The sequence below is a fragment of the Anneissia japonica genome, unplaced genomic scaffold, assembly GCF_011630105.1.
Source record: "Anneissia japonica isolate Jap-2015-1 unplaced genomic scaffold, ASM1163010v1 scaffold2918_len238339_cov177, whole genome shotgun sequence".
Taxonomy (NCBI): Eukaryota; Metazoa; Echinodermata; class Crinoidea; order Comatulida; family Comatulidae; genus Anneissia; species Anneissia japonica.
Window position 1 is genome coordinate 179394 of NW_022734790.1, and position 12913 is coordinate 192306.

Here is a 12913-nt window from a genome sequence, read left to right on the forward strand (position 1 = left end):
AAAAAATGTGAATTATAGGGTAATACGCCCGCGCGCGATCCAAAGGCGGGTTTGTCGCGTCAAAGGGACAGTGTTGCCGAGTAATCTCCTTCTCAATAATACCTCCATTGTTTAAGCATGGAGGTATTATTGAGAAGGAGATCACTCGGCAAAGCTACGCGCACGCAGCGCTATGCAAATGAACCAAGATCAAAGTTGCCGCAGCGCGTAAAGAACGTTTGCGCGATGCCTTTGAAGTCCCATGTGTTCCCCGCCAGTTGACCAAAAAATTGAACATGACGAAATGGAGAGCACCTTCTTTTCTCAATGCGCACTACATACTGTCAATCACTATGGCTGCGCAATCTTTTTTATTTTGAAGCTGATACATTCATCTCTCATAAGATATCAAACATATTAATATTTTCCACCAAGAAAAGTTTCGAATTTAATGGAACATTTACATGACCTATAAAAGTATAGTATATTTCAACTTCAATTTTCATAAATTGGCCTAAATTCGCCCATTCTAATTTTAACAGATATTAATTAATAAATGATTAAGGATTATAATAAACTAAGTCATTTTTGGGTTAACGAGGGTTAACTATTCGAAAAATGAATCCAAAATCTGAGTATTTTTCAGTTTTACATTGACTTAGCTTTATATAGTCGAACCAGTCAATCTTTAGACAAAATTATAATGAACACAGAAATAATTTTAAACATAAATAAACTATTCGAAAAATGAATCCAAAATCTGAGTATTTTTCAGTTTTACATTGACTTAGCTTTATATAGTCGAACCAGTCAATCTTTAGACAAAATTATAATGAACACAGAAGTAATTTTAACATAAATATTTTACGGAATCCGTTCCTGAAATATACAAATAATAACATACCAAAAGCCCGAAAAAATCTAATCAGGGGAACATTGTTCATTATAAAGATATTTAATGGGTTAAAATCAAACGTTTTATTGCACAACTGCTCTGCTCTGGAAGCGTATAAATGCATGTCGTTGCCAACGAAAAAGTGTGAATTATAGGGTAATACGCCCGCGCGCGATGCAAAAGCGGGGAACACATAGGTTTGTCGCGTCAAAGGGATCTGTTGCCGAGTGATCTCCTTCTCAATAATACCTCCATGGTTTAAGGTTTAAGTTACCTCTGCGAGCTTAGCGCCCTCCATGCATATTTTGACCAATCAGAGGCTAGAGAACTCGCTGCTGAGCATTATCGCACTCCATAAGCGTCCCATACATACCTGTTGTCAGCAATATCCAAGATGTCGAAGCACGTGCATCGCGTGCACAACAACGTAAATCTTGTACGCCGTATTTGTGTACGCAGACCTTAGGAAGAAATGGAGGGAAAACATCTAAGATAGGTTGCAGTGAGTCGTCATAAACGTATTATTTTTGAATGCAACTATGTCAGCCTATCAACCAATTTTCGTCTAGTAGGCCTAGCCTATACTACAGTACATTATTTTAGATACTGAAAATTGTTGTTCGCGAGAGGGATGAACATTGATTGATTGGTTGGTAACCAGCTTCAGCTTCACTCCTTTGATGAGAAGTGAGAAGGCAAACAAAGCTAAGGACTAAGGTCAGGCGCAGTTTAAAAAAATAAATAAATTTAAATATTTGGTTGATAATTCTGCTCAACTTATTATTCCAAGACAGGGAATTCAGATACTACTGTACAGTACAGTATCTATCTTCATGTTCATGAATTACAAATTTGAAGGCTGCTTTCACCATATAAATTACTGCCTATCCTAGCCTAGCTAGAGCTAGGCCTAGCATAGTTTATTAATTATTATTTCAAAACCACCTGTATGTGGTCCATTAACAACTCATAATATGATATTATAACCTAGGCCCTAGTTACAACATGTAAATAGCATCTGCCTGGTAATGATAATAACACATTCAACTCACGTGTATTGTAATATTTAATAATCATGTCATGTAATTGTTTTATAACGAAATATGGGATGATATTAATAAGGAAGAGTTGATCATACCCTCTTCCAAGAACACCACGCCAGTCAACCTAGTCCCAAGCCTGTCCACAGATGGTCTACGCATAAGGCGAGTTTGAATATTATTAAACAGGACCTGAGCTGTGGTAGGGGGTAGGGGTAGGACAAGGCCTATGTCAATAGATGTGCAAAGTATTATGTAAACATTTAGGCCTAGATCTGATTGCCTACAATTATTTAGGACGGCAACTTTTACCGTGATGGCTTGGATGGCTTGGCCTAATCAGCTCGGCTTAGCCTAATTGGGCCTGGTCTACCTTTAGCAAATTCTTTATATATTCTTCAAATCTATCGAATGTTACATTAAACTAAAGGTAAATCATATTTACGTTTGATAAAAACAACATTTATTGATTGAATGTACGTTTTCGTACCAATAATCGATGGGGATTACTAACGATGGGCGTGGCCCACCATCGGCTTAGTGCCACGCCCACTGGCTTCCATTTTGGAAAAACAAAATAGGCCGTCTTTTTTTTTCTGGCGAAACCCCTGCATGGCATCAATGATGACTGTTGTGTTGTTCCAACAACAAACCCAGTATGGTCCAGTTATAATTAATGTCCAGCAAACACAAATTTAAACACAAAGCATGGAATATTCACATGCTGGTACAGTGACGTGATGTTTCCAAACAGCTGGTCCAACTAGATAAAGCATAAACATAGCACATGATACTAGTCAAACTCATTAACAGTATTCACTATTGAGTATTATCACTATATGTACATAATCAATCACATAAACAATCAAAAATAGTAATCAATTGTACAAAATGCCAGTTCAAAAATTACGTTTCTGTTTATGAATGGACAAGGAATTATTATACGACTATGACAAACTTCAATCTTCTTATTTTGCTGTTGTTATTTTTATTTTTAATTTCACATCCAACAGCAATTACACTCGCCACTTAGGATGGAATGCTTTATAGACCTGTTATCGATATCATCAGTTCTGTAAACATATACAATGTTGCATGTTTTAAAACTTCATATATAGGGATTTCAATATGACTGTTATTCATATAGACAAAGATTATCTGCTTGATATAGATGAATTACATGATTTCTTGTGTCCAATTTTGGCGTCTGTTGTTTTCCTCTTCTTTGTTTTGCTAATTTTCCTTCCGACGCTGGTTTTTCATGTTCTACGAGAAAAAAAAAAAAAAAAAAAACCTCCCTCCCTACCATGAAATTTGATACCAAAAGGATGCTAACCAATTATTTTTTTTTACTTGGCCTTATGATTGAATGTACCCATGAATCCGTGGTGTACAAAAATCAAATCTTCCCAAACATAGTAGGCATTGTTAAAGTATAAGCTTGAGCAAAAAAAAAAAAATATTTGTAAAAAAAAAGGGAATTTTTACTCTTTTTTTAAAAGCCATTATTGAACGTCACACATATTGAATCGACGACAAATCAACGCATATGGGGAGTCCCCAAATTGGTTTGCATGTATTTTGTAAACAGTAATATGACTCAAAAAAATGTTGACGTTTGTAAATAGTTATTTAATTAAGTTATAATTTTGTTGTTTTTATTAAACATATTTAACTTGGTACAGTAGCATTTTATTTCAATCATTATCTTTAAATGAATTATTAAATAATTGTGTAACTTGTGATATTATGATGAGCTGGAAAATGTGGATTCTTTTCACTCCACACACGTCATTTGAAAGACCACACTTGACAACTTATTCAGGCTTACGCATGAACGTGGAACTTTCCAGCTAAATAAAACCATTACCAAGAAATCAAAAAGGTATTATTTCTAGGCCTAGAAGCCTGTATTTTTGTACGATATTCAATCATCACACAGTCAATACAATTTTAATAATATTCAATACATTTTCCCCGTTGTCATTAACAACACAAACGTTAGCCCCGATATTCAATCATCGCAAATAAAGTATTAGTCAAAACAAATATTGTTAATTGTATATTCAAACAAATTTTCCCACATCGTCACTAACCAAAATAACATGGACAGTTGATTAGAGAGAAAGACCATGCTGTTCTGTAGTGAATATGTGATCCACTCTACAAATAGAAGTACTGATGGGTTGGGGTGGATGCGGAGCGGGAATAACACAGTGATTTGTAGTTTCCTTGTGTGTGTTGATTCGATCATATATTGCTCAATATAAAGCAACAATACTAAGCCTATCCCTAGAGTATTAGGGTTTCAAATTAGTGTTACCACAGAGACGTTAATTAATATCTTTTGTCTAAATCTAATGTACAGTAGCAAGCATGTTCATGTCTAGCAACATCTGGGTTAATTTGGTAATGTCAATGTTAACTTAGGACGGAGATTTTTCATTGTGTCTATGCTTGATCGAGCAATTTGGTCTTCACAAGCCTATCAAACTTTGGAGATTGTGCAGATAAGAATCTAACCAGGCAGTCTGATGCTCTGTTCATCTTGTACCATTGGGCTGTTTATATTTTTGGTATACTTGGCCAGTGTAGTTAACATGCTCCAGCCGCCACAGCGAATTTGATCTCTCGAATAAGCCATAGGTACTACTGATGTCCTCTTGACTCTTGATATTTAGTTCACTTATAAGATGGACAGAGGGTAAAGGTGTAGTGAAGGCGAATTTCTTCTTTTACCAGTCTGCAAATACAATACAGTAAATAAAATTAAAACTAAAAAAGTGATGTACGGTTATTATGATAAAACCTAAAAAATAAACAAAATAAATAAAAAATTGAAGACAATAACGAAAAAGCTCATTTAGGACTAATATATTTGTATATGTAAATGATTTTCTATTGAAGAAGTTCAATGTACTAACCTACTAATTTACGGGAGGGATGACGTGGTGAGACTCTCAAGTCCTGCCATTAAATTACCTGTATTTTAGCATAGCACAATATTAAAATATGTACATTTTACAGATGGTAGACACAGTTAAAAATTGGAATAATTATCTTGATAGAGCAGTATAGAGGGTTGCCACTGATGTCACGAAATCAGTAGGTGGTGCCTTTATATTACTCTTAAATATAGAGGGTGAGAGCTTGGGTAGATTTGTATTGGATGGACTACTTTAATTTGTTTTATATTTTTATACAAAATAATTATATTTGGGCTTTTTTAATTAGTGTATAATATTTTTAATTTTTTATGGTAGATAGATCTGAATTAATCCTGATACAAAAACTTTTGATCTTTCCACAGGTATTACATTCACAGAGAGTGAGAGACACTGCTACTTCATCATGGTGATTGCAGAAAAGGAAGGCAAAGTTTTAGCTGGACACTGATTATATGGTGGATTAGGGTAAGTGTACTCACATGTTGCTGCTCTGTTATTCCTTATTGATGCCACTGTTGGAATAGGGCAAAATGAATGCGACAGAGCCTTCAGCAATTTTTTTCATCCATATCTCAAAGACTAGAAGGCCTAACCCAAAACTGTTTTGATTTCTAATACCCTACTAACTTCTGTATAGGTAAATTAAATATGGATGTAAACCAAGCATGAATACTATCCAATAGATGCCTCCCATTATGGTCCAGCCAGAAATTTGAGAAATAAGGATAGTCATGTTTGGTGGTAGAACCAAATATGGATTTTGCAATATCAACTTAAAAATTTAGAATAATCAAGTTCATTATATGTTACAATCAGAATATTAAAAACATTGATGTATATCTCTAAGATATTTTACAGGTAAATTTTTATGGTTAAATGCTGTTGTACGATTGATTAAGGAAATACTTGAAAGTGAAAAGATTATATTTAATTAAATTGAGAATCTACGCTTAAATTATGTTTCAAAAATAAATCTTCAAACTATTCACTCAAATGAGATTTCCAGATACAGGTACAATAAAAATGACCACATGGACAAATTTCTATTCAAATGATACTTTATTTTAAAATTTACTGCAATCCTAAATACCTTGACATAGCATCTTCTGAAATTTTATAAGCTCGGGCAGACCGGCTTGCAATAGTTGGAGTATCAATGCTATACAGGTTATGTCCTCAACAGAAATCCAGCATTTGTCATCACAACGTGGCCGGTAAAACTAATTTCCAGTAGTCTCATTCTTACTCATAAATTTAACATAAACATCTGAAAACTCAGTGGATCGATCAGTAATAAGACCAACATAATTATGAAAATCATATATACAAATAACATACTGACCAACGGAGCATTCATCAACTTGTGGTACAGATACACTAGGTGTAAAAAAAGAAAAGGTTGTCACAGCAACATCCTGTGATAGCCTTTTCATTTTCAGAAGAGTGCTCTAAAACAGGTCTGAAAAAGTGGTTGGATCTGGTCCAAGGAACAGTTTTAATGGTATAAAGGTAGTATTACTGAATACAGGCCAAGTCTAGACACTCAATAAGCATAAACAATTTTGGATTGCTGTAAGATGAGTGCTTTATTTTTCTAAAAAAAGAACGTCTGCAGCGATTATGTGTAATTTTGACCTGTAAACTAAACTAAAATTTAAAAGTGTTCGCCTATTGTTCATAGTATTGTCACTGAAAATTTTCACAGGTCAAAATCCAATCCAAGGTTTGTTTAAAGGTCATAAATAAAGTTTCTGCAACATCAAAATAGGCTATGTCCTTATGCATCAATCATCCTGAAACTGGTAGTCCAGCAGTCAGTTGCTAGGCAACACTATGACCTTCAATATTTTGGTCATTATTTTCTGTGTTGAAGTTCGATACTTTGATCATGCTAGTTCTGGTGTAAAATAAAATGCAGGAAAAATGTTCGAAGTACAGTATTTCGATTCAAAATCATTTTCTTCCATGGAATTATGCCATTGGTGATAAATTTCTTGCATCCATTCATACGTGTGTCAAATGTTTCTTATTTATTTATTTATTTATTTATTCTGTCTTTCTACTACATGCACTTTCAGTACTTGTGTACTGTTTTTCAAAGTGGTACAGTTTCATAAAGTACAAAAGTTAAAAGAAAAGTAATTAAAAAACATACATATATATAAATAGAATCATAATAAAAGTGATTAAGAATTAAAAGAGTTTTTAAAAAATATAATAGACATGTTCATGAAATTTCTTGTTGTTTCGTGTGGAAGTTCATTCCACAACTTTGTTGAACGATACAAAAAAGTTCTCTTGCCTTGACAGTTATTCCATTGTGGTACAAAAAGGGTATTATGAGATTGACTACGTGTACATTTTGAATGGGATTCGATATTAAATTTAAATTTAGATGATAAATAAGATGGCGCATACCATTTTAAACATTTAAAAGTCATTAAGGCTATCTGTTCATTCCACCTTACATGTACAGTAGTCGTTTCCATGCAAGTGAACTTAACATAACATCAACGGAAGTATAAATACTGTATCAACAGACAAAACAATTCTACATAATCTGTTCATTTGAACTTGTAAACAATTAGAATATTGAACATTACAATTTGACCAGACACAACAACAATAATCAAAAAGAGGTAATGCTAAGGACTTAGCAAGCATTTTAAGAGTATGGGGTGGAAGTAGGTATTTTATACGGCGGATGACACCAATACGCTTAGACAAATTTGAAGATAATTTATTTATGTGGTCTTTCCAAGTTAGTACAGGATCAAAAGTTCCACCTAAGTATTTAAAAGAATCAACTCTTTCAATAATATCACCATTCAAATTAAGTGAAATATATTTAAATTTAGGAAGAATGTAGTTTGTTCTCTTTATATTAATAATTTATTTATTTTCATTGAACCAGTCAGCTATTTTAGTCAAATAAGAATTTAGTTCTTGTTGTAGAGTGACTGGGTCAGATGAGTTACAAAGTATAGTGGTGTCATCAGCATACATAACAACTTTACAGGACATTACATCAGGTAGAGAATTTACATAAAAATAGTAAGGGACCCAAAATAGATCCTTGTGGTACACCAATATTGAGATTCATGAGATTAGACTGACTGGAGTTAATAAAAACCGCTTGTGATCTGTCATATATGTATGATTTAAACCATTGTAGCTAAATATCGTCAATTCCATAATAATTTAGCTTTTTTATCAGTAGTCCATGATCAACTGTATCAAACGCTTTCTTGAGATCCAGAAATATAGCAGCAGTAGCTTTACTATTGTTAAAATTATTTAGTATGATATCGGACATATCTATTAGTGTTGTGTTAGTAGAATGGTTCTTTCTGAATCCTGATTGACATGAGTTGATTAAGTTGTTAGTAGTCAAATAATTATACAGTTGATCATGAACTGCTCTTTCTATTAATTTTGAAACTATTGGCAAAACAGAGATTGGTCTACAATTGCTTGGTTCAGGTTTATCACCATCTTTGTAAATTGGGGTTACTTTGGCTTTTTTCCATTCTGAGGGGAAGGTTGAAGAAAACAAAGATAAATTACATATAAATGCAAGAGAATCACAAATCACTGGTGCCGCCAGTTTCAATAATTTACAATCTAGTTTAGGCACAATTTGGTTCCAGTGCAGGAATTCCTCTCAGGTCTTGGTATGGAGTGGGGAGAACCAATCAAAACACAATTTCACATACACTATCATGACATAGGCTTTGATTTACTTTAATTTAACTTAATTAAAACAATAATAGTCTGTGCACTTAATTAAATATGGTATACTGTATTTTTGGCATGTACAAAATCACATACATACAGTATTAAATTAAAATGTCATAAAAGTAAACTTAACTACAAAATTATTGTTATCTTTTTACTGTTTAACCATTATAGGCTTTGCAGTTAACATAGATTTCTACTATAGGGAGGGATACATTGTTTCCAGTGATGCCCCGAATTGTTACGGTTTTTCCTTTATAGTCGTTTGGGTGGACAACAAAATCACTTCTTACAACACTTTTAGAACAGCCAGTGTCCCTTAGGATCGTGGCATCCTGGTTGTTAATTTTCCAGGAAATAACCATGGATTTTTCTTGGAATTATCATGTCTAACATAAAAGCCTAGTCATTGGGGAGAGTGGGAGTTGTCATTCGATTTGTTACTATAGGGATTAAGGGGGCAATCTTTACTGAAATGTCCCATACATCTGTAACATGCGTAATTGGTTTTGTTTTTTGTTGGCTGGGGTGTACGGTTACTACTGTAGGGGTTCGCATCAGGGGTTAAATAAAATCTTGGGGTGAGTGACATTAAGGGCTTGGGAGCATCGGAGAAGTTGGACCTTAGGGATGTGGGTGTACCTCTAGAGGGCGAAGTAATGGGTAAACGATTTGGGCACCTCGACGGGGGGTATTGTATCCAGGGAGTGGTGGAGGACGGCATTTGGGATGACTGGGATGGTTTAGGGTCTGTTTTGGTAATGGATTCAATCCAAGTCCTGCCTTTAAATTCAATCATGTTATCGGCAATTCTTGAAAGTTCTTTGGAAGTTTTAGGCTCTTTTTCCTTAACTAAGGACATAAGGGGATGGGGCAATTTAGTAAGGGCCTGATCTAAAAGAAAAAAGTCTAAAATCGCTTTGGGGTCTTCTATATTGACATTCACACTAGATAACCACAGTTTCATGTCGTGGTCTAATTTGCCAACCCACTCCTAGTTGACATAGAGAGTGGTTTGCTTGTCTGCCGAAACTGTTTCCGATATACATCAGTGGTTAAATGGTACTTTAAAAGAATTGCTTTTAAAGTCCAGCATATGAAAATGGGATATCTGGCATGTCATTGAATGCCTCTCTGGCTTTACCAGTGAGTTTGGGGAGGAGATTGAGGACATATATTTCAAGTGAAATTTTGCATTGATGGGCAATCCTTTCGAAACATGTCATATAGGTGTCAATATCCGTCCTTTTCCGTAATTTTGGGGATTTTGTGAATCGGGCTGTTGGTGTTGTGTTGGGGTTGCCTACCAGCGTTGGCCAATTGTACTTCTAGCTCTCTAATTTTTAGCTGGTATTCTAATTCTCTCACTTTCATGGCCATAGCCTGATTTTGAAAATATACATCATCGTCTAAGTCATCAGACAATGATTGCTGGTCAGGGGTATTAACAGCTGTCCTAGTTTAGGACCTAGCTTTGGGTCTGCTAGCCATGTTAACAAATCAAAAGTTGGTTACTCACTGCTCACTGTTCCAATGGTTAAATTCATCTGTAACTTCTGAAAATCAGATTGTCTTAGGTGCTTGTAGAGGACCACCGCTAGCCACCGTCTATCGGTATGCGTGATCGAGGGCACAAGAATCAAAACTCAAATCTGACTATCCTACCTACTAAAGTAACTTATAATATACAGGGGGACAGGAAGCAAGGGCTCATCAAGACATTCCTTACCAGTGATGTACTGTAGCATAAACATCCTGAGTGACTTTCCCAGTAAGGAATGCATGACTCACTTAAGTAGACCCAGGAGAGGGAGAGGGTGAATGGCTTATGGGTCATGTCCAGTGGACACTATGTTACGGTGCGCCTTAATTTCTTCCTTTCTGTCTCGATATCCTTCCAGGATAGCTGGAGTCGTTTTCCTTGCTTTCTCCATTAGAAGGGCGGGCATTCTCCTGGGTTGGAAGACTGTTAAGATATGACATTGTTTTATTTTGTGTTCATAGAATTATCCCTTCCATCGATATGGTGTTTGCGTTTGGCATTTGTTTTTGCAAGCAGTCAAGTGATGCGAACAGTCGCTCAGCACAGATGTTGCCCAAAGGACTTGTCGACATCTCACTACGAAGTGTTTGTGACGGTTCGAAACATTAGAAAGTTGTGATGGCGCCAAGTTTGTGTCAGAGAAGTAACTGACATGAAGATAGAACTTTAAGTACTGTATAGAAATTGTGCTCATGTCATTTTATTTAAAAACCTTAAAAATACATTGGATAGTGATAAAATTATACAGTACTGCACAATAGTAAGCTGTTTCAATAATATTAAAATCAGACAGATGCTAGATTTATAATAGGTTTACTATGTTTTAGTTATAATCAGTAATTTAAATTGTTGTCAATAATTTGTTTAAAACACATTTTTATTATCATTTAACTACAGCATACAGTATACTTTCCTTCCACTAATGCCAGTATTCAATACAAAGATCACTAGCAGACTATTTTAATACACAGTAGAATAGTGATCTGCATTAACACTATTTTATTTACTTTTAATTTAAAAACATTTAATTCCCCTTTTTACTAAGGGTCTTAGCACACAATGTCTCTCGTATCTTTCCTACAGAATTCACAGATTTCATCATACAGATATTTTTTTCTTGCATCACTTAAGCCTTGTGGTGGAATTTTATCAGGCATACCAGTTAGAAACACTGACTTTAGCAGTTTGATTTCAATTTTCTTCGCTATCATGCCACTCTTTTACAAAGATAAACCTAGGTTTACTTTGGTCAATCCTAAAGTGATGCAGTGACTTTATACCAACTAATGGCCTAAAATGTGGATTGGAAAAATCATCCCATGCATAAAATGGCACAGATGATTTTACATTTTAATTCCCAACAAAAACAGGGAATGTTTGATCCTTTTATACTTGAACTATCAAAGACTACATTTACAATGTCCTGCAAAGACGAAGCAAAAGTCCTCCTGTACTGTTGCTTTACAAGACCGAAGCACCAGTCTGGTGAAAATTGTGTGTGACCAGCACACAGAAATGACATAATAGAAGTATTGAGTCAATTTTTTTAACTCGCCACATGAGATATCTCATCATAATGTTGTTGGCGTTCAGGATGAGGTGCTTTTCTCCAAGTCCATAATTGTCTAAAAACTGGTACAAATAGCTAATCACCTGGTGTGACCCTTTTCTTGTTGTAATACCTTCATCTGTCAAATACCGGTAATTTACCTGCAAAGAAAATCATTCTGCATGGACACAATGTCCTATGGACAGCAAGAGATCTAAAAATCACACTAGGGAGATACAGTATTTGGAGCTTATAAGGCAGATATATTGTTCCATTGAAAATAATTTTTTAAAACACATTTTTATTATCCATTTAACTTCAGTATACAGTATACTTTCCTTCCACTAATGCCAGTCGCATCCTGGAAGCAGTCTTATTCAATACAAAGATCACTGGCAGACTATTTTAATACACAGTAGAATAGTGATCTGCATTAACACTATTTTATTTACTTTTAATTTAAAAACATTTAATTCCCCTTTTTACTAAGGGTCTGAGCACACACGGTCTCTAGTATCTTTCCTACAGAATTCACGGATTTCATCATACAGATATTTTTTTCTTGCATCACTTAAGCCTTGTGGTGGAATTTTATCAGGCATACCAGTTAGAAACTCTGACTTTAGCAGTTTGATTTCAATTTTCTTCGCTATCATGCCACTCTTTTACAAAGATAAACCCAGGTTTACTTTGGTCAATCCTAAAGTGATACAGTGACTTTATACCAACTAATGGCCTAAAATGTGGATTGGAAAAATCATCCCATGCATAAAATGGCACAGATGATTTTACATTTTAATTCCCAACAAAAACAGGGAATGTTCGATCCTTTACTTGAACTATCAAAAACTACATTTGCAATGTCCTGCAAAGACGAAGCAAAAGTCCTCCTGTATTGTCGCTTCACAAGTCCGAAGCACCAGTCTAGTAAAAATTTTGTGTGACCAGTACACAGAGAGTTAAACAAGTGAGCATCGATTTTCTGGCGGCGGCGGTTCGCCGTTCCATCAATCGTTCTCCTTCCTTCTTCTTTGAAAAGCTTACATCCTAAGCTTTATTTTGATGGGTATTTTTATTGGGGTAATCACACGAAAAATAGCTCAAAATTAGATCTGAAGTTTTGAAAAAGTTTCCTAGCGATTTTTAGATATCAAAATAGGGCAGAAATACTTTAAATTTGGTACCTAGTTGAAGCCCAATTATTGGAGAAAATATTTTTGC

General features: G+C 34.8%; 1 long non-coding RNA gene and 1 pseudogene across 1 annotated transcript; one reads left to right on the forward strand and one right to left on the reverse strand.

Annotated features, from left to right (window-relative positions):
* The first annotated feature begins 1242 nt into the window (after positions 1–1242).
* On the forward strand, positions 1243–11496 carry LOC117116494. The gene is made up of 3 exons (XR_004446763.1): positions 1243–1591; positions 5225–5327; positions 10605–11496. It is a non-coding gene; the product is annotated as an uncharacterized LOC117116494 (long non-coding RNA).
* A 133-nt stretch (positions 11497–11629) lies between these two features.
* The window catches only part of LOC117116489, an 8386-nt pseudogene continuing 7102 nt past the window's right edge, over positions 11630–12913 (reverse strand).